Here is a 21,655-nt window from a genome sequence, read left to right on the forward strand (position 1 = left end):
AGCTTTTTTGTTTGACGAGATATCTTCAGTGGCACAATCTCCGAAAAAATTGTTCACATCGGTCTATGTATATATGTATATGTATGTATATTTACAAAATGACCGATCAAAATCAAAATAAAGTTCTCTTTATACCCTTTTATGCCATAAGAAATGCTCCTATGAAGGGTGAAGTTAACGTTTTTTCTTGCTTTTCATACAAATCTGTAGCTCATCTTCGCGTCGGGCAAGATGACTTCTATCAAACGCTCCCGTTTTTATTTTTTATGTACATATACTTACATGTACATATGTATGTTCATATATGTTTGGTTATGTATATATAATTGAGGTAGGTGTTGTTGTTGTTATATGCAAGGGAGAATACTCGTGCATGCTACTGATTCAGCAGCTGTTTTTATTGTGTCAGTGTCTTCTATTGTTAATCACACGTAATTTTAGTGCTATTTAACTTCAGTAATAGGCAAGCTTTTATTAAAAATCGTTCAATGAAAACGGCAGTCTCGTGTTGTGCAGCGAAAACGAAAGTTAATATTTAATGCCTGTACATAAAACTATAATTGGAATTGCAAATTCTAACGTAAAATTTAATTCGAAATAAAAAAGTACGCAAAATGTGACAGTTGAACAAATACAAAAAAAAAAAAACAAAACAAACCACCATAGGTCGCCCATAAGTCAACCCCTCTATGCATGATAAACAAACCCCTAAATGGATTTAGAAAAATACTCACAGTGTGCTCTCGGCGCTCTATCGCGACAAATAGCGTCGTTAGTGATGACTCTTTTCAGGGAGGTACTCAATCGCTTGACAACCCCAGCAAGCACATAGCCACCAGCGAAAGCATTGTGAGCGCGTCCAAATAGTACATTCGTTCCTGTCGCAGCTGCTGAATGTGCATGCAGGGCCAAGTAGGCTACTAGTCTCTGCCGGTGCTACTGCCGGTTGTGTGCTGAGGCTCGTTAGCGGCGGCCAACGCGAATGCGGGCGTGAGCAAAAGCGAATTGCCGAGTGAATAGTGCACATTAACGGTGTGCGCTTTTTGTTTTTATTTTAATCCCCAACTTTGCATGCAGGGCCAATGCGGTGCTAAACGCGATCATTCGTTCTTCTGTGACTAAGCAAGAGGAATTGATTAATTTGTTGCCTTTTTTCGCTACATTATTTTCTAAACAATAATGCTATTTGAGTTAAGTTGAAATATCGATGAAGTGGAAAGTGGCAGCTAAAGTGAATTCGAATGAAAATATTTGTGTATGCAAGATTAATAGGTGATAGTGGTGGCTGAAAATTATGAAACGTGTGTGGCGTATACACACATACATACATCCATACATATGCATGTATATATTTTCATAAATTATATGCATTAGAAGTGTAGGAAATGCAATGAAAACAGTCAACTGCAGAAACGTGTTAAAAATAAGTGCGTTCGGAGTTTATCGACATAGTATGTACATAAGTACATGTATGTATGTAATGTATATGCATGTATGAATGCAAATATTTCTATATAGTGAGTTGTAAAAAAAATGCAAATAAGCAAATATTGCGTGAGAAAAGTGCCAGTGGACTTTGAGTATAACGCGCTCTTAACGGTACCGTGAAAGTGTTGTGAAGGTGAATGAAAAGATTTACTTAGCTTTCCAGGAATTTATAAATATTGCAGATAAGGTGAGTTCTAATCGCAATAACAAAAATACACGTGTGCATAAAGAAGTCTTTCATAATTTTTTCTAATATCAAAAAGCATGGCATTAAATGCAGTGAGTAAGCATTTTTGCAAACTCAAAAATTCTTCGAAAAGTCGGAAAATTATTTGCAGACAAAACAATAACAATAACGTACATATGTGGTTGCTATACCAATCGCTCTCTTTACTCTTTCTACTCCTTGCCAAAGTTAATATTAGATTCTCTCACAACTATTACCCTGCTCTCTTCACTCTATTGTTTGTATGTGTGATGTGCTGTCAAATTGGTTTTCTCAATTGAGTGTCAAATTATTTGTTGTGTTTACAGTTTATAGAGAAACTGAGTTTAACGCAGTTTATAAGTAATAAAAAAATTATCAAAAACCATACGAAAAAGGAGACCCTAGCTCACGTTATGGTGACTCAACTGTCGATAAAAGTCAATTTGTGAGACATCGGTATACATCTTAGAACAATAATAATAATCGATTAAAACAATTGATAAGAAAATAAAAATGAAGGGATTTACCTAACGGCTGAATAAAAGAAAAACAAGTAAAAACATGTGCTTGCGGCGAAGCTATAATACCCTCTACAAATACAAAAGATTTTATAGAAGAACTTGATTTTGACCCTATAATACCCTTTACAAATACAAAAGATTCTATAGAAGAACTTGATTTTGACCGATCAGTTTGGTTGAAAGCTTAATACCATGTTCAGACCGAAAATTTAAAAGATTAGAGTATATTTAAGCATTTCATGACCCAACAGTGTTCTCACTGCCGTTAGAAAAAACAGCTGTTATTGTCATTCAAGAATTCACATCGCTTAATATTTATCAAAAGAAAAGATTGTCATATAGTATTTTGAAATAAAAAGACGGTTTTTTTTTTTAATATTTTCCATATAATAGAAATAATGGATGCATTTTTTCATTTCAGTCGATTTTCAGATGAAATTAGGTTCATTGCTTTAAAAAAAATTTGTTTGTTTACATTTTTTTCCTTTGTAGTGTCTAAATCAGCTGTGATAATGTAACAGATTTCCAGTGCTGACAAGTAGATTGCGCAAAATCAGAGTCGCACAGAGAGATTTAACGTGGATCAGTTTCAAATCATTTCAATGAAGTGATTTGGAACTGTCATTTTTGTATGGCGAAATCTTGATAAATTTTTAAGATTAGTGGGATAATCCATTTAACAGCCGAAATCGTGTGATTAAGTGTCGGTCTGAACATGGTATTACTCTACCATAAAGTGATCCGATCTTCGAGGATTGTATAGTTGCCTTGAATAACAATCTTTGTCAAATTTCATGATATATTTTATAGGGCCTCCGACGATTCTTTGTGAGTGTTACAAATTTTGTGGCTAAGTTAATATACCCTGTTCAGGGTAAAAAAGATACAATTTGCTGACCAACAAATTCAGGTAAAACGCTATCAACGTTATATACATACATACGTTAAATATTGTAGTCCATATACAGTTTAATATCATAAATTCAAATTGACCTTCTAATATAAAATCGTCATACTCTATGTATAATACTGTAGTCTGTTCGTGTATTGAATAGAAAAATTTTACAAATCAAACGATGTGGGCCAAGTTTTGAGAATCTTTAGAGAACTTCTTTTGCAGTGATTTCAGTGTCATGATGCGTGTACAGCAACGTTAGACCGATCAATCTATTTTAAAGCAAGTTCGTCCTCAGCCATGATTTCATGCGGCGAAGTGGCGAAAAAAAAAGGGTTCAGAGCTCGCATTCGTCACAGGAAGTGTGCGAAGAAAACTATGTATTATGGGGTATAGGTCTACATCGCAGTTCTTCAACGTTTCCAATGCAGTAGCCGCTAAATTTTTGCCTTTTGACTTTTGATTCTGCCGCCAATGGCACTGTCGGTGATCAAGTTCACCTTTGACCTTCAAAAGTCAAACGACGTTGTCATTATCCAAAAGGCCTTTGAATCTATCTAAAGAGCAAGCAATAACATTTTCCATTCCTTTAGTTTTCAAAGCAAATAGAAGCAAACTCACTTGAAATTCATCCAATACTTCTCTAGAAAAGCGCGTCTTCAAATCTTCGCCGATTGTTTGCAATAGAGGAATGTACACTGAGAGCCTGTAGTATTCTTCGCAAGTTCTTACGCAGAAATTTTCGCGTTTTGTTTTCCCCATTTTCCCCTCTTTCCGCCATGGTTGCCATACAAACTGAAAGATCATGTGAAATGAAGTTCTTGTATGGAAAAACGAGTAATCTTCATGAAATTTGACATCGATAAGGCTACCAAAGCAAACTATATCCGAACATATTATTCAGATCGGACTACATATAAACAGGCGGATCCAAATCTAGTTTTTGTATGGAAAACTGTTTTATTTGTGAAGGGTATTATAGCATCAGTACAACCAAAGTTAATGTTTTTTTCTTGTTTTTCAAATTATCATATTCGGCTAGCTTAATATGGTATATACATACATACACACATACTTGTATATACCATACACTAACAAGAAGTACTGCAATATAGCATTTCAATGCCTTAGAAATATTTTCACTCGATTTGATTTTGCTATAATTTAGTTGCGAATTGTTGACGTAAACAAAGTAAAACAATGTACCTACTATTTTCATAACAAAATGTAACTGTTTTCTAAAATTAGTTTCAATTATTTCGTAACTATAAATGTACATATGTATATAACATACAGTCTATCTATGAATGTTATTTATAACAAAACAAAAATAAACAAAATAATTAAATATACATATGTATTTTAGAAGTAAATATGTATGTACAGATTTCATATACATATAAAGGAAATATAGCTAAAAATTACTGATAATTTGGTTTAATCAAATACTTTTTTGCAAATGTGTGAGTGATGACATAAGTATGTATTTGGGTACATACAAGAGTACCTGAGCGGCTAAGGCATCATCTAGTTCTTATCAACGTGTATTATTTATATATTATCAATGTCATTTTGATGATTAATTAACTTAAGTTTAAAAATACTTATCTATAGGTACATAGACATATGTATGTACATATGTGCATAATTCTACATAGGGACGTTCATATACATTTTGATAGATATCTGGTTCATATTCTGTTCACATTTTAATTAAAAATTCAAACATATCTCTTATACTACATACATATGTATATCGGTAGGTATGTAAATAGATTGAGTGTCTGACGACGGACCTAGGCCTTTGGGAGGCCAATTATGAAGCTACTAGGACTAAAATCCTTTTACACGGTTATGTCATCTCTGAATCATCTTGGGCTTCTGAAGAAGTTCATCATTACAAAAAGTCTCATCTGTGTAATCTCCGAAGCATCGTCAAAAAACGTTCGACCGATAGTGCGATTCTTTTCCTATATAAAGTTGTGTATTCGCCTAGAAGATATTTTATAGTCTCCTCTTCTTTTACCTCTTGACAGTCATTGTATGGTGTTCCCAGTCATGTCTGCCAATTAGGCAGTAGCCTGTAAGTACTATTACTAGAGTCATTCCTATTGAATATTAAGAGTCGGCCCATATTTCATTCTTACCACGTTTACCTGCTTGTTGAACAAGCTAGGGACTGATTCCACCGAGACTCAGCTGTATTTACAACATGTCTGTCTATTAAACATCTACAAACCTATTCAAATACATCTAAATTTCCTTTTTTCAGAGTCTAATTGTAGGGCGGTGCCTGCTCTAGGTAGTTCAACTACTTCACCAACGAGCTGTGAAATAGGATGATAGATCCGCCAAGAAATCAAGGCGTTCTTTCACTATCTTTAATTAAACTCTGAAAGACTTTAGTGATTTCAAAGCCGTTTAGCTACTTGTATACCATATACTAACATATATGTAAATATATTTCTTATTGTGAGCGCACTCTGGTCTGTTAGTCGGAAGGCGTTTTTCTAAATTTACTGAAAGACACCACGTCCCACTCAATTATCTAGTTTGGTTCTATCTTTATATAGATAATTATTCCTGTGTCCCATTCTTCTCTGGAAGGAAAGGCAATATTAGGGTGGGTACCGATTTCAAAAATCATTGGGAAAAAACTTACTAAGTATCTTATGGTATGGTAAGATTATTATTGTATTCTTGGCATTTTCCATTACTAAAAATAATTTGTGACCACATTTTTCTAGAATAGATCTTTTCTCAAGATAGTACTAAATCGGTAGAGGGCAACGTTGAAGAGTGTATTATCATAAATACCTGTCTCATCAGTATACGATTTCTCTTTCATAAATCTCGGTTTGTTTCGAAAATCAATTTAGTAAAGACAAAACTCACAGTTTGATTGCTTGCACTCATTGAGTTCGTAGATGGGCGTAATCGGACTACTGCCATGTCCACAAATCGCCATTAACCGAAAACATATGTATGTATGAAGTGCCATAACTAAGCACTGAATTAAGATATCAAGCTGTAATTTCGTACGGAGGATCGCAGTAGCAAGGGGCACCTGTGGACAACAATTTTCGAAAAAGAAGGCGTGGCCTCGCCCTCTAACATTTTTAATCTGCCACAGGCATTAAACTTTACTACCGAGATGGTATGAGAGAGCTTTATGGGAGCCGGTGTGAAAAATGGACAATGGGGGTGGCACCGCCCACTTTTTGTTGAAATCTACTCTGCACCCGACCAACCGATTTCAATTTTTAAAATTTTGTACGTGGCATTCTTGTTATATTCTTATGTCACATTGTGAAAATGGACGAAATCCGACAGCAACCACGCCTACTCCTCATATACATACATATGTAAGACAATTTTAAATTCCACTTGATTCGTTCAGTTTCCTGTACACAAATCAAGAAACAATTAATATAACGGCATAAAACTTTGCACGTATTATGTATTAAGTGTGTTCCACCTCATGGCCAAAAATTGTTTAAATCCATTAAAAACTGTTCAAGCCTTTAAGCACTGAACATTTAGACTCCGATGCCTATTGTTGATTTTTGTTCGAAAATGTGGGTCAATGTGTGATATAAATATATACTGAAATTAAGGGATAATTCTTCTCTTATAATTGAATGTCTTTATGTCAAAAATGGTTTGAATCGGACCAATACTTCCCTTAGCCCTAGTATACTTAATATAAAGATTTTTGAACTTCGGGGTTACTTTGTACCACATACATATATCGGCCAATATGTGAGTTATTCCAATGAAAATATGAGAACGTGTTTTACTCATAATAGTGTATCTTTGTGCCTAAAATAGATAAATTAGAGCGAAAACTTGGCCTAGCCACTATATAACTGATAACAGGATTTTCGAACATTCGGCTGACTTTATTCTATATGATTGGTTTTACACCTTACATTATTTCCCTGGCTTTGATTCTTGCAAGTTACAAGAGTATAAAATGTTCGGTTGCACCCGAACTTAGCCCTTCCTTACTTGTTGACGTTTACGATTTTTTATAGAGATATTAGGTGTAAGTTTTACTTATTGTGTAAACAAGTCAATGGTAGTTAACCTTAATATCACCATGATTAGGATCTTCTGTAAGAGTGGGTCGAAACCGTGATGGCATATAATTCAAATCGAAATCAGGGAGTAACTAGAAATTGTTTCAAGTGAATATGGAGTGTATTTTAACAATTTTAAGGTAACAATACGTCGAAATTACGTACTCATTTTAGCTTACACTCTCAGACTTTCATTTGAATTCAAAGTTCAAACTTCGAACGCGCATTTGCTCAGTCTCTTTATGTCTTTACTTAATATGCACCTCGTAAGGCTAAAAATGAATGAAATAAACAATCTGAGTTCAAAATACATTTCGACGTAACGCCATATTTCCAGTGCTATAAAATAGCGTTATCTTTCTAGGGTTAAATAACGCTATATTATTTACGTTATACTTAATCATATGCAAATGTTTTGATGTTTATTTCGTAGTTGTGTGACTCCACTAATTGCGCTTAATCGACCAAATACAAAATATACAATTTGCGGCTGAAAATACTATTGGTTTCAAATTTCTAATCACTTTTTTTTTTAATTTTTCTGATTCAATGTGCAGTCGAACGAAATTTTATAGCACCTTAATTTGTTTGCTGATTTGTCGTGTGCATCGGATGCAAATAAATAAAAATGTGCGCAAGTATCAAATTAAACACGCGAGCAACGAAGCTTCTATGTACACATGTATGTACATTAGGGTGTGTCAAAAGAAACCTTAAGGTGCTTTGTTTAAAGCACCTAGATCAAAACAATGCGTTGATCAGCGCCCTAAATAATATCTGGTTTTTGAAATTGGTCAGGTGGAAGGGACACCTTTTCCACTTTGGTCGGGTTCGACGCCGATTTAATACTTCTGCCGTGCTGTGGATCCGGCCGCCGGCCGCTGTGCGACTGCACACTGCATTGAGTTCTTCAATTCTAACTGCCTTTATTTTAAAACCATAGCCACCACGAATCTTCCGAAAGGACCAAACTCAATGAGCAGATTGGAGCGAACTCCTCTGGCGCACTGCTCCCGTGGTACCTGATTTAAGTCTCCGGTCAGACTTTGTTTCTCTTGCTACTACCAGTTTAGCACCCATCAAACTCAATGACTGGTGACATTTGTCGCTTGAACTTCAAATGTCTTTTCAGTAGAAGGAAACTCATTCAAAGTATTATAGCCACTATTTCTGTTAAGACTATGAAATTTCAAAGCAAGTCAAAAAATACAGACATAGTGCATATTGGATTTTAGTCGCCTCTTACGATAGGCAAACCTTACCGCAGGTAAATTCTACCCCCTGCCAGCTGGGGGATGTACTTTAATACAATCATAGGTTTCTAAATTGGAGATTTTAAATTAGAGATGATTTTTGTGGATTGATCTCTTTATTTGAAAATGAATAGATCTAATAAGCTGTCACATGTCATGTTAAAAATAAAATATTTTTAAAATGAAATTAGTTTATTTTTAGCTTTTTCGTCTTTAAGTTGCTTACAAAATATAAAAAAGGCAATCGATTAATATCTATGATGATAATAGGATAGATATAAGTCAGTATATTTAAGAGGTCTTTTTAGTTTTGTGACCTGCTAACTATCAGGTGACTAATTTGAGACAATATTTTTTGACTAAAGATTAGAGATTGTATTGTAAATAGTCACAAATTGAGACTTTACTTTAAATAGTTTCAAATAGTGACTAGTGCTTACTGAATTGCGCTATATGAGCTTTCAGCAAATTAAAATGAACTTTTTTCGTTGAACTATAAAAGTCTTTAACAAATATTTGCCTTAAAATAATTAAACTTTAACCGTTAATATTTTTTAAACGGCTATGACACGAGATATTTTTTTGGTAGTTAGAAGTGAGATTTGAATTTTGCTTCCTGATAATGTGGAAAAAATATAAAACTGCAATGACGACCTTCCCGTTACATTTAATAGCTCATACTTGGAGGGACTTTCCTAAGGAAGATATCTTTAAAGATGTCTAAGTAGCTATTTATCAGATTACCAAGCGAACAAAATATTGGTTTTTGACCCACTTTAATGTACATATTTTTATGAAGGTAGGTCGGTATGGTACATTAGAGCAGAACTTTCGGAACGAAGTTTTTAACTATTGTGGAACTCACATATATATTTAACTATTTAAAAGAATAAAAAACTATATTATAACATATTGTAGGCATAGTCGATTTAGGGTTATTAGCTTCCAAAACGAACATGTTTGAACTTTGTATAAATAAGTAATATTCTCTTGTTTTTAGGTAAGTGGTTACATGGGTTTACGGGTTCCAAGAAATCGAACTTTTTTATTATATTATTAAATTATACAACACCTCTAGAGTATTGACCTAAATTTTGAAGTTGATCCAAGTAATAGTTTCGTAGATACAGCCTCGCGAACTTGTGCGCTCGAGGCGAGCTAGACTAAGTGCGCCGTCTTTAAATGCGTTTTTCTCGAAACTGTGTTTTTGAAGTCGTTTGGCAAGATAGAAAATCATGAAATTTTACACAGGTCCTTGAGATAGAAATTTTAAAGACTTGGGAAGGACTTTTTTTCGAACACAGCTATTTGGATTTTTTTATCCTAGGAAACCCATGTATCCCCTTAAGCTGATCGACTGTCTCGAAGTCGATCACGATCTACATATTACTTTACATTACGTAGTCTAAAAATAGCTGCCCTCAATTCCTCATAATTTACAAAGTGGCAAATCGAACAAATAGCTGTATAAAACACATAAAATAAAGATAGAATAGCAGTTTTATAACTTTAATACGAAATATACTTAGACTCCTTTATCGAATTTAACTAACTGTTGTTTTTTTTTTACAAAAAATTTAACCAGGAAGTAGAGCTCTTCCTTCATTTGCGAAGTTGGAGAAGTACTTAGTCGAAGTCGGCTCTTGTATACTTTCAACTAAGGAAAAGTAAGTTTACCGAATCGAACCAAATAACGAATGGTATTTGCCGAAGTTCCTACAGTAGATTAAACTTGAATGTCAAAATAAGTAATATAATACGTATAATTTGACCAAGAAATTTCAAACATTTAAAAACACCCTGTACTAAATTATGGATTCTCCGAAACTTATGTTGGAATCTAAACGTTTATATATATTCCATCTAGATCTTAATCATAGTTGGAAGTAACGGTGTAATATTTTGATAATTAGAACCTCTAACTTATAATGTATCTATGTATGTAGAATGTACCTATTTCGAGCAAAAATTTTAATTAAAATTTACTGAAAACTACTGGATATACTTACATATGTGTATGGTACATCTACTATGTATGTAGTCCAAAAGAAACATTATTAAGTGGACTTTCCAAATAAATTAAAGATGTTAAGAATGGGAAGCTTTGGTTTCTTTTTTTAAGGTTTTGGGATGTTGATCTGCAATTTCGCACACGTTTTTTCCTCTCAAAGTTGCTGCTCATTTGTCGGAACGTCCAATATCGGAGCATTATATCGATGAGTTATAATCGATAAAAATTAAGTTCTGGCATCTGGCCAATGTTATGCGGTTAAAAAGTCAAAATCAAAACCGAAACGATCTGCCGAAAGAGACTAGAAGAGAACAACTGGTTCGCTAGTGGAATCGAAACTCTCGCCTTAGAAGTTCAACAAAAATCGCTTTACGACCTGGAGAAAGTTATGAGTTTTGGGAGCAATAATAATACTACGTATAATATATAGCAAGAATGAAATTCATAAATTCATGAAAGAAGTGTTCTTATAGTTTGAACCCACTTCGTACACATTCATTTGAACATAATCTCTCACTTTTGTCGGCCGGAAGTTTGGTGACTGCTTACGTTTATCATTTTAAATATATAGAGCGAAAATCATAAACGTACTTGTAGAGAAAAAATCGCAACACATGAATTGAATTAATATGTATGTAGATTAAAATAAAATTACTCACATTCAAGTATAACGCTACAATTAAAGCACGTATTAAATAAAGCGCACAATTAGCTGCTAAGTATCTACATAAAGAAATATATGTTGGTATGTATGTATGTGCGGATATAAATAATAACCACAAGTAAGGTAAGCTGAAGCTCGGATGGAACCTCACACCATACTATATTCACTGGTATGTTCAGTATGGGTATGAATATGAGAGACACGCAGTTGATGCAAAGTTCGAAGATTTCTAATTAATTAGATGCCAATTGAGATATACTCGTATATACGTGTTTTTGGGTGAATCAGAATTCAACAAATCACACATTATCCAAGTACAGCCGCTCTGGAGTTATAAATGGATATATATGTAGATATAGACACAAATGCATCGAGGCTAATGATGTACGGCTGTCATCTGAAAACCTGACATTGGTGAACCCATGCATTGTCTGTAAGACAACCTGAACGGGTGTATAGACAGGAAAATCAAAACTCAATGCAACGATTTACCGGGGAAAAATTGTAAAAGTCATGTAAAAAGCGGTAGATCAGAAATGCACAAAGCTCCTGCTGGCAGTCGAGAGAAGGAACTGTAGTAACATAGTTGGAAAGCTCACCGGTCACAGTCTGGTGGTGGCGTACGTCTGTAGAACGGATCTAACATATTGAGAAGGCAGCAGGAAATATCATGAGCAAGGTACCAGTAAAATAATAGGGCACATCTTGTTTACTTCACACACTTCTTCTTCTTCTTTACTGGCGTAGACACCGCTTACGCGATTATAGCCGAGTTAACAACAGCGCGCCAGCCGTTTCTTCTTTTCGCTACGTGGCGCCAATTGGATTTTCCAAGCGAAGCCAGGTCCTTCTCCACTTGGTCCTTCCGACGGAGTGGAGGTCTTCCTCTTTCTCTGTTTCCCCGGCGGGTACTGCGTCGAATACCTTCAGAGCTGGAGTGTTTTCGTCCATTCGGACAACATGACCTAGCGAGCGTAGCCGCTGTTTTTAATTCGCTGAACTATGTCAATGTCCTCATATATCTCATACAGCTCATCGTTCCATCGAATGCGATATTTGCCGTGGCCAACGCGCAAAAGACCATAAATCTTTCGCAGAACTTTTCTCTCGAAAACTCGCAACGTCGACTCATCAGTTGTTGTCATCGTCCAAGCCTCTGCACCATATAGCAGGACAGGAATTATGAGTGACTTATAGAGTTTGGTTTTTGTTCATCGAGAGAGGACTTTGCTTCTCAATTGCCTACTCAGTCCAAAGTAGCACCTGTTGGCAAGAGTTATCCTTGCGTTGGATTTCCAGGCTGACATTGTTGGTGGTGTTTATACTGGTTCCAAGGTATATGAAATTATCTACAACTTCAAAGTTGTGACTGTCAACAGTGACGTGAGAGCCAAGTCCCGAGTGCGACGACTGTTTGTTTGATGACAGGAGATATTTCGTCTTACCCTCGCTCACTGCCAGACCCATTTGGTTTGCTTCCAGTCTGGAGAAAGCAGAACTAACGGCGCGGGTGTTGAGGTCGATGATATCAATATCATCGGCATACGCCAGCAGCTGTACACTCTCATAAAAGTTTGTTCCTGCTCGATTAATTTCTGCAGCTCGAATTATTTTCTCCAGCAGCAGGTTGAAGTCGCACGTTAAGGAGTCGCCTTGTCTGAAACCTCGTTTGGTATCGAACGGCTCGGAGAGGTCCTTCCCGATCCTGACGGAGCTTCTGGTGCTGCTCAACGTTAGTTTATACAGCCGTATTAGTTTTGCGGGGATACCAAATTCAGACATCGCGGCATAAAGGCAGCTCCTTTTCGTGCTGTCGAAAGCAGCTTTGAAATCGACGAAGAGGTGGTGTGTGTCGATTCTCCTTTCACGGGTCTTTTCCAAGATTTAGCGCATGGAGAATATCTGGTCAGTTGTTGATTTGCCAGGTCTAAAGCCACATTGATAAGGTCCAATCAGTTTGTTGACGGTGGGCTTTAATATTTCACACAATACGCTCGATAGAACCTTATATGCGATGTTGAGGAGGCTTATCCCACGGTAGTTAGCGCAGATTGTGGGGTCTCCCTTTTTATGGATTGGGCAAAGCACACTTAAATTCCAATCGTTGGGCGTGCTTTCGTCCGACCATATTTTACAAAGAAGCTGATGCATGCTCCTTATCAGTTCTTCGCCGCCGTGTTTGAATAGCTCGGCCGGCAATCCATCGGCCCCCGCCGCTTTGTTGTTCTTTAGGCTGGTAATTGCTATTCGAAATTCTTCGTGGTCGGGAAATGGAACGTCTGCTCCATCGTCATCGATTGGGGAATCGGGTTCTCCTTCTCTTTGTGTTGCGCGTTCACTGCCATTTAGCAGGCTGGAGAAGTGTTCCCTCCATAATTTAAGTATGCTCTGGGCATCGGTGACTAGATCACCTTTGGGGGTTCTACACGAGTCTGCTCCGGTCATGAAACCTTCTGTAAGCCGCCACATCTTTTCGTAGAATTTTCGAGCATTACCCCTGTCGGCCAGCTTATCAAGCTCTTCATACTCACGCATTTCGGCCTCTTTCTTTTTCTGTCTGCAAATGCGTCTCGCTTCCCTCTTCAACACTCGATATCTATCCTATCCCGCACGTGTTGTGGTCGATGGCACACTAGTATCGTAAAAATTGACTACTCCTAATGAGCTACTTAACGGCATTCCAAAACTGGTCTCTGTGTTGCTTATTAACCTACAAGATTAACGTAATCGAATCTAACAGATGTAGAAAAAAATCGTCCTTTGCTTCAATACAAACTCGCAATCATTATTCGGCACATTCCGAGTACAGCTGAGCAGACGACGGGAATTTATATTTTGAGATATGGAATGTAGGCGTGGTCATGACTCATTTTTGACCTGTGAAACATTAGTACTATTTACAGATTTAAAGAGTTATTTCACTTTTAATGATTGGGAAATCGTTTCGTAACGGGATCTTAGAGGAAAAAGCTTTAGGGTGCCTGCAGAGCGGATGCTTCAAGCCGAGCCGAGCGCATTTTCCCAATTACACAACACGTGAATTTCCGCTCGGCTCGGCTTTAAGCGTTCACTCTGCTGGCACCCTTAGTGTGTTTGGAACCTTATCTGGCTTTCAAACATCCTCTATTCTCAGAGATAGATGGATAGACATTGCCGAAAGAATCCCTCTATCCATGTGATGTAGTTTGTTATAATCCTTTATCTAATCCATTAGATAAACACAACTGTTATACCCATTGTAAAATGTACGTAGGGCATAAAAGCAGCAATAATTCAATTTAAGCTTTTTATTGCCCAACGCGATTGATAAAAAGTATAGTTTATTCAAATATGTATGTATATATATGTACCAATCAGTATGTTGCTTTATTTTGCGAAAATTATCTTATAAGAAGAGAAATGCGAACATACAGAGAAACAGCGGAATCTCGTCTCCTCATACTTATGTCCAATGCTTAATGGACAAAAAGTTAGCGTCGTTAGCGATCAGCCGTTCTCAGTCAAGTACACACGTATGTATATCTATATAAATATATATGTCTAAGAAATGCGGATGTCTGTCTGTATGTGATGGACTCGCTGACAATCCCATTGAGATTCCACTTTGCGCGCTAAGCATTATTCATTTTCGTTGCGATTTGTATGCGATTCGTCGCCGACACTAATCTAGCATAGCTGACAGACAATGGGCCGCTTCATTGCTTTATCAGTGGCTTTTTGTCGAGGGAGCAATTGTTTGAGCCTACACACAGCATTCTTTTGAGGCAGTAATGTGTCTGATACATACATATATATTGTTACCCAGTAGACCAAAAATGTTGTATCTACTACAGAATTCTTTTAAGCTAAAATCGATTACTTTTCGTAGCTGATATTTTCGATCGGAATATGGGCACATGGGTCTGTTCCAAAGTAAACAGGACTTATAAAAAAAAAGAACAAATGGTTTTTCGGCAAAATCAATTTATTTTATTCAAAATAGTCTCCTTCTGCTTCAATACAGCTTTTTGCACGGTCCAAAAGCATGTCGAACGAGTATTTTAGCTTGTTGGCCGGTATGACCGCCAGTATGCCGGTGCAAGCATTTTGAATGACCTCTACGTCTGCATAATGCTTTCCTTTCATGGGCAAATGAATTTTTCCGAAAAGGAAGAAGTCGCACGGTGGTCAGGTGAATACGGGGAGTGGTCAAATAATCGGTCACAAAGCGTCGATCGATGAGACGGCGCATTATCTTCGCTATATTCGGCCCGAAAACGTCGAATACGGCGCACCAAACTCTTCAGAACTCCACCCGGATGAAACAAATTCTTTGTGGACAATACGCTTGGAATCATAACAACAAATCAGCATTGTCTTCACTTTTGATTTCTCCATGATTTTTTGAGTTTCGGCTCGTCCGGTGCCTTCCATTCAGCACTCTGCCGTTTCGTTTCGAGATCATATTGGAAACACCACGTTTCGTCACCAGTCACAACAGTGTAAATTAAGTTTTTGTCCTTCTTGACCTCTTTAACGATGTCCTTCAAATGTTGGATTCTGAGCAATTTTTGGTCGTCAGTCAATTTGTGCGGAACTCACCTTTCGTTAGCCCAAATGTTGGGTCAAAATGCGATAAATCGATGTTTTGGAGATGTTCAATTCCATTTCCATGAATTTCAATAATGATTTCGGCAGATTTTTGATGAATTCACTCACAGTTTCAATGGAATTTCGGTGATCACGGATTTTGATTGGCCCACATGTTGATCGTCATTTATGTCCTCACGACCACTTTGAAAACGTTGAAACTACTCGTGCACTCTGCTACGGGATAGGCAAACATCGCCATAAACTTGCTTCATTAATTGAAACGCTTCGGAAAAAGTTTTACCAATTTCAAAACAAAATTTAATGTTAACTCTTTGATCGAAGCTCATTTTCGCACCGATAACTCAAACATACTGACACTTAAAACGCAATAACTTCTCTTCCAATCAATGAAATGTCATGAAATTCTCACTGGACAATCGATAAAGATAACAGATTCTAACGCACGAATCGACATATAGGTGGCGCCATCAGGGGGCGCAAGATCCTGTTTACTTTGGTACGCATCTTGTATTTGTCTAATGTTTATAGAATTTTTTTATTTGATTTGGTTGGCTGGGAGTCGTGTGCATTTATATTTATTATTCTGGATACGTGAGTATTATGGATATGTGCATATGTGGGTATCTGAACATTTATGTATGTAATGACATATGCATGGATGTAAATATATTTGAATGCATATAATTTTATTCGTGCCTGCTTTTCAAATGCAACTGGGTGGAATGCCAATTTGAAATAAATCACAATTTGAAGGTTGTCGTTATCAACAATACAAATACATACATATGTATGTACTTATAAACATATTTGAATATACATATGTACATATGTATATATAAAAGTGCATACATTTCGTTGTTCAAAATTAAAAATAACTTTACTTTTATTGCGTGTTTTCAGTTAATTCCATTAAGTATTTTGTTGGCATGCCCTTATGTGGGAGTCCCTCATCGGCATGGTCTTTGCGGCGTTCCACTGATAATTGCCTGCAAATTCTTATTGCTTGTTAAATGAAGTGTTGAATTCCAACTCTTCTTCTTTATTTTGTAACTACATGCTGAATGATTTTAATTGAATAATTGCTAATTGCAAATACATATGTATGTATGTATTTATATGTATATATATGTGTGTATTTTATAATGCGTGATATATTTATGTTCTGAGCATATACATACATACATACTTACATATGTATTATATGTATGTATATTTTGAAAATATTCATATGCACATCCATCTATATGAATTATATATTAATTATACACCAACGACTGTGTTTTCCGGGAAACTTTACACATACAATGGTGGGTATGTATGGGCTTGTACTGATGATGTTTATGTATTGTTTATAAAGATTACTGTTAGTGTTCACTCAGCTGAGTTTAATTTAATTCCATCGTCATTTAATGTTCGTTTATTTCCTTTATTTATTGATCTGATTAGTGAGTAAGCAACTAATATCATTCTCGTACATTTCCAGCTGTAACTTATTGGTGTACCTAAATAAAAGCGTATGGCGGCGCGCTAACGCCGAAATCCGAAAATAATTTGAATTTTTTTCGTTAATTACAACCACCTGTTTTGAGTCAACTGTTTTCTTACTGCAAATTACTGAAACGGTTAAAATGAAATCTTGCCAAAATAATAATTGAAATAGTTCAAAGCATATAGAGATTATTAACGGCATCACGTAAGATCACATATAAAAATTGTAAACCATTGGTTCTGCGATCCTCAGCGTGGCGGTATTACTTTTATATTTAAAATTTTGCAAACATCTATTATTTGAAATTCGAAAAGTTAGGTTAATGATCCATTTCCTTAATTAAAAAAAACACAGAAATTCGAAAGAACATTATTTGGCATTTATTTTTTGATGATTATCTCTTTCATCACGGCTACGTCTCAGATTATCCATCCGTTGAGTCCAATTTTCGTTTACTTGTTCGAGCATTTTGACTGTTAACTGGCGAATGACACGCGTGATGTTAGACTTTCAGGAATCAAATAGTGGCTTATCATGTCGCGATAACGGACGCCATTGAAGGTTACGTTCTTACCGGCATCATCTTTGAAGAAATATGGACCGTTCGTTCCACCGGCCCACAAACCACACCAAACCGTTGATTTTTTCTGGATGAAATGGCAGCTCTTGAATATCTTCAGGTTGCTCTTTGTCCAAAATGTGACAATTTCGCTTATTTACATAACCAGTGAAACAGAAATGGGCCCCACGCTGAATAAAATGTTGCTCGAAAACATCAGATCTTCTGGAAACTTTTAAAAGCTCATTTAAGCGAAGCGATGTCGCTTGGGAAGGTCAGTTCTTGTACAAGCTGTACGCTGAACGCTTTCAATTTAAGATCTCGATTATCCAATAATGAATGCTGGGTCTAAAGATGGGTTATGGTGCTGCGAATAGTACACTCAGTACGCCGATTACAGAACGTGACTTTTCGTAATAAAGTTGAACGATTTGTAAACGTTGTGCAGGCGTTAGTCTTTCCTTGTTTAAACACCAAACGATATTAAGCAAAAACAAGAAAAAACGTTAACTTCGGTTGCACCGAAGCTAATATACCCTTCACAGATTACATTGGTGCCTTAGAAAATAATTTATACCAAATTTCGTAAATATATCTTGTCAAATGTGAAAGTTTTCCATACAAGCATTTGATTCCGATCGTTCAGTTTGTATGGCAGCTATATGTTATAGTGGTCCGATATCGGCCGTTCCGACAAATGAGCAGCTTCTTGAAGAGAAAATGACGTTTGCCAAATTTCAAAACGATATCTTAAAAACTGAGGCACTAGTTCGTATATATACAGACAGACGGACAGACGGAAATGGCTAAATAGACTCAGCTCGACATACTGATCATTTATATATGTATATACTTTATTGGGTCTCCGACGATTCCTTCTGGGTGTTACAAACTTCGTGACAAACTTAATATACCCTGTTCAGGGTATAATAACATGACCGTGGTTTAGCTCGTTGGCCGGTATGGCCGCCAGTATGCCGGTGCAAGCCTTTTGAATGGCCTCTACGTCTGCATAACGCTTTCCTTAAATGGGAAAATGCATTTTTCCGAAAAGGAAGGAGTCGGTCGGTGCCATATCAGGTAAATACGAGGAGTGGTTAATGGTTAAAATGGGATTTTTGGTCAAATAATCGTCTTTCGAATGTTGGATTCTAGCAATTTTTGGTCGTCAGTCAATTTGTGCGGAACAAACCGTGCACACACCTTTCGTAAGCCCAAATGTTCGGTCAAAATACGATAAATCGATGTTTTGGAGATATTGAATTCCATTTACATGAATGTCAATGATGATTTCGGCTGATTTTTGATGAATTCACGCACAGTTTCGATGGAATTTCCGGTGATCAAGGATTTTGATTGACCCACATATTGATCGTCATTTATGTCCTCAAGGCCACTTTGAAAACGTTGAAACCACTCGTGCACTATGCTACGTGATAGGCAATTATCGCTATAAACTTGTTTCATCAATTGAAACGTTTCGGTAAAAGTTTTACCAATTTCAAAACAAAATTTAATGTTAACTCTTTGATCGAAGCTCATTTTCGCACCGATAACTCAAACATACTGACACTTAAAACGCAATAACTTCTCTTCCAATCAATGAAATGTCATGAAATTCTCACTGGACAATCGATAAAGATAGCAGATTCTAACGCACCATTCAAAAAGTTCTGTTTACTTTGGAACGCACGTTGTACATGTTGAAAAAGTATAAAAATTTAATTTTTGTTTAAGCTATTTAAATATTTTAGTAAATTGCGGTTTACAACTTTAGTAATTTGTGTGGCTTTTACGAATGTACTAATATACGATATTTATTATTCGAACTCATTTAAAGTGTAATTGCAATTTTTAGATTGCTGATATGAGCATAACCGTATGTATGTGTACAGTTGTGCGGAAATTAACAGCAATGACAAAGAAATTTTCACTAAATTCAAAAACATATTCTATAATTAAAAGTTTAAATACTGATGCTAATGGCAAAGAAAACATAGAAGGAAGAAAGGAGAATAGCTAATGACATAGAAGGTTTTACGGAAATTTCAAAATCCTAATCACTGAAAGACACATGGTTACTGGCTAATGTTTGAATGCCTGAAAGTAAATTATTAGAACTGAGTTTTCTACTCATCATATGAAGCAAACTGCCCAAAAAAATTTTACTGGAATGATTTTCTGAATAAGTGCACGTGATTGGTTTTCAATGAAGTTGCAGACCATTCAACATGTCCTAGCAAACTGAAATCGTACACCATAACTCATTCACTGTATTAAATTCATTTTGACGTCAAACTACATCAATGAACTCAAGCAAAACGATGAATAATTCCGAAAATACTTGCCATCAAAAAAGCCCGATAAGATGTGCCAAATACTCGCCATTTTGGCGTATGCTGATTGATAATTCTAATTCTACTGAAATATTTATAATTCAAAAAAGTAACGCGCCTGCTTTATGAACAAAGTAAGAAAAATTTAAAGTTTGCCATGATGTATGTAACACCTAACGGGAACGTCAGAGACCCTACAAGGTATATACATATATATATATATATATATATATATTAGGGTGTTTTTTTTAACTATAAATATTTTTCAATCCCGTCCTGAAATTTCCTTGGAAAAAATTCCCTGAAAATTTGAGCCCTTAATATTTTTTATCTTAGAATTTTTATAGATGGTAAGTATTAAAAAATCGATGAAAATTCCAAACATCTATTCAAATCTCAATATCTATTAAAATCTATTACCTATATCTATTAAAAATCTCAATATCTCGAGAGGTAGTAATGACAGCGATTTTGCCCTCGGACCTTTTTTGTATCACAAAAAAATTTCCTACAAGATTGTCATTTAGATTTTTTCGATAGCTCTGTCATTTACGAGATAATGGGTTGTCAAAAAAGTCTTGCGGTATTTTTATTGAATTTTTTTGTTTTATTGAAATTGAAATGAATTTTTGATGACTCATGCCCAGCTCTTGACCGATGCTACGGCTGCTACTATGCCGGTTTCTTTCGACCAATTCAGCGATTTTATCGCAATTTTCGACGACAGGCCTTCCGGAGCGTGGCGCATCTTCGACCATCGTTGTGCGGTGGAAATGGAAACTGTATCGGGTCCATAAACTGCACAAATTTTATTGGCGACTTGAGATGTATTTTTGCCTTTATCGTAGTAGTACTGTAAAATATGCCGTATTTTCTCTTTATTTTGCCCCATGTTTGCGACGCTATAACTCACGAACGACTTAGAAGAAACGACAATCAATCAAACACGTGTTAGCGCGTGAAATGAGCCTTCCAAAAAGGTATAGCATGACCCGATGCGACTAGAAACTAGAACTACGCGCTTTCAGCGCCAACTAGCGAAAATACCGCAAGACTTTTTTGACAACCGATTATATACAAAGAAAATGCGAAATTCGTGGAATAATCAGATTTAGACCCCCGTACTACTTCGCCTGTGTGCGTTTCGACTTTGTCGCAATGGGTACTTTTGTAGAGTGTTCAATTCTGAGGAATATGTGTCTAAAGTCAAAGCGATGCCATAAAATGCCTCTGAGCTATAGATATTTAAAAATGCAAAATCACGACTGTCGTGTATTTTCGATGGAAAATTTTGACATGCCTTGGTCCAGTTCTTAATGTTAATATTAAGGGCTCAAATTTTCAGGGAATTTTTTTTAGGGTATTTCCAAGGAAATTTTATGACGTGATTGAAAAAAATTAATAGTTAAAAAAAACACCCTAATATATATATATGTGCATATGTATTTATAAAAATTATCAGCATGATGAGCTGAGTCAATTTAGTCATGTCTTTCTGTCCAGCAGTCTCTCTTTATATCCATATGTATGCGAACTAATCGCTCAGTTTTTGAGAA

At 36.0% G+C, this 21,655-nt stretch overlaps 1 protein-coding gene across 1 annotated transcript in view; it reads left to right on the plus strand.

Annotated features, from left to right (window-relative positions):
- The first annotated feature begins 472 nt into the window (after positions 1 to 472).
- The window catches only part of LOC126752630 (glycoprotein-N-acetylgalactosamine 3-beta-galactosyltransferase 1), a 48,940-nt gene continuing 27,757 nt past the window's right edge, over positions 473 to 21,655 (plus strand). Inside the window, exon 1 of the mRNA XM_050463570.1 lies at positions 473 to 1,675. The gene's annotated coding sequence lies outside the window, so the exon portion shown is untranslated. The remainder of the gene's footprint in view (positions 1,676 to 21,655) is intronic.

The sequence above is a fragment of the Bactrocera neohumeralis genome, chromosome 3, assembly GCF_024586455.1.
Source record: "Bactrocera neohumeralis isolate Rockhampton chromosome 3, APGP_CSIRO_Bneo_wtdbg2-racon-allhic-juicebox.fasta_v2, whole genome shotgun sequence".
Classification (NCBI taxonomy): Eukaryota; Metazoa; Arthropoda; class Insecta; order Diptera; family Tephritidae; genus Bactrocera; species Bactrocera neohumeralis.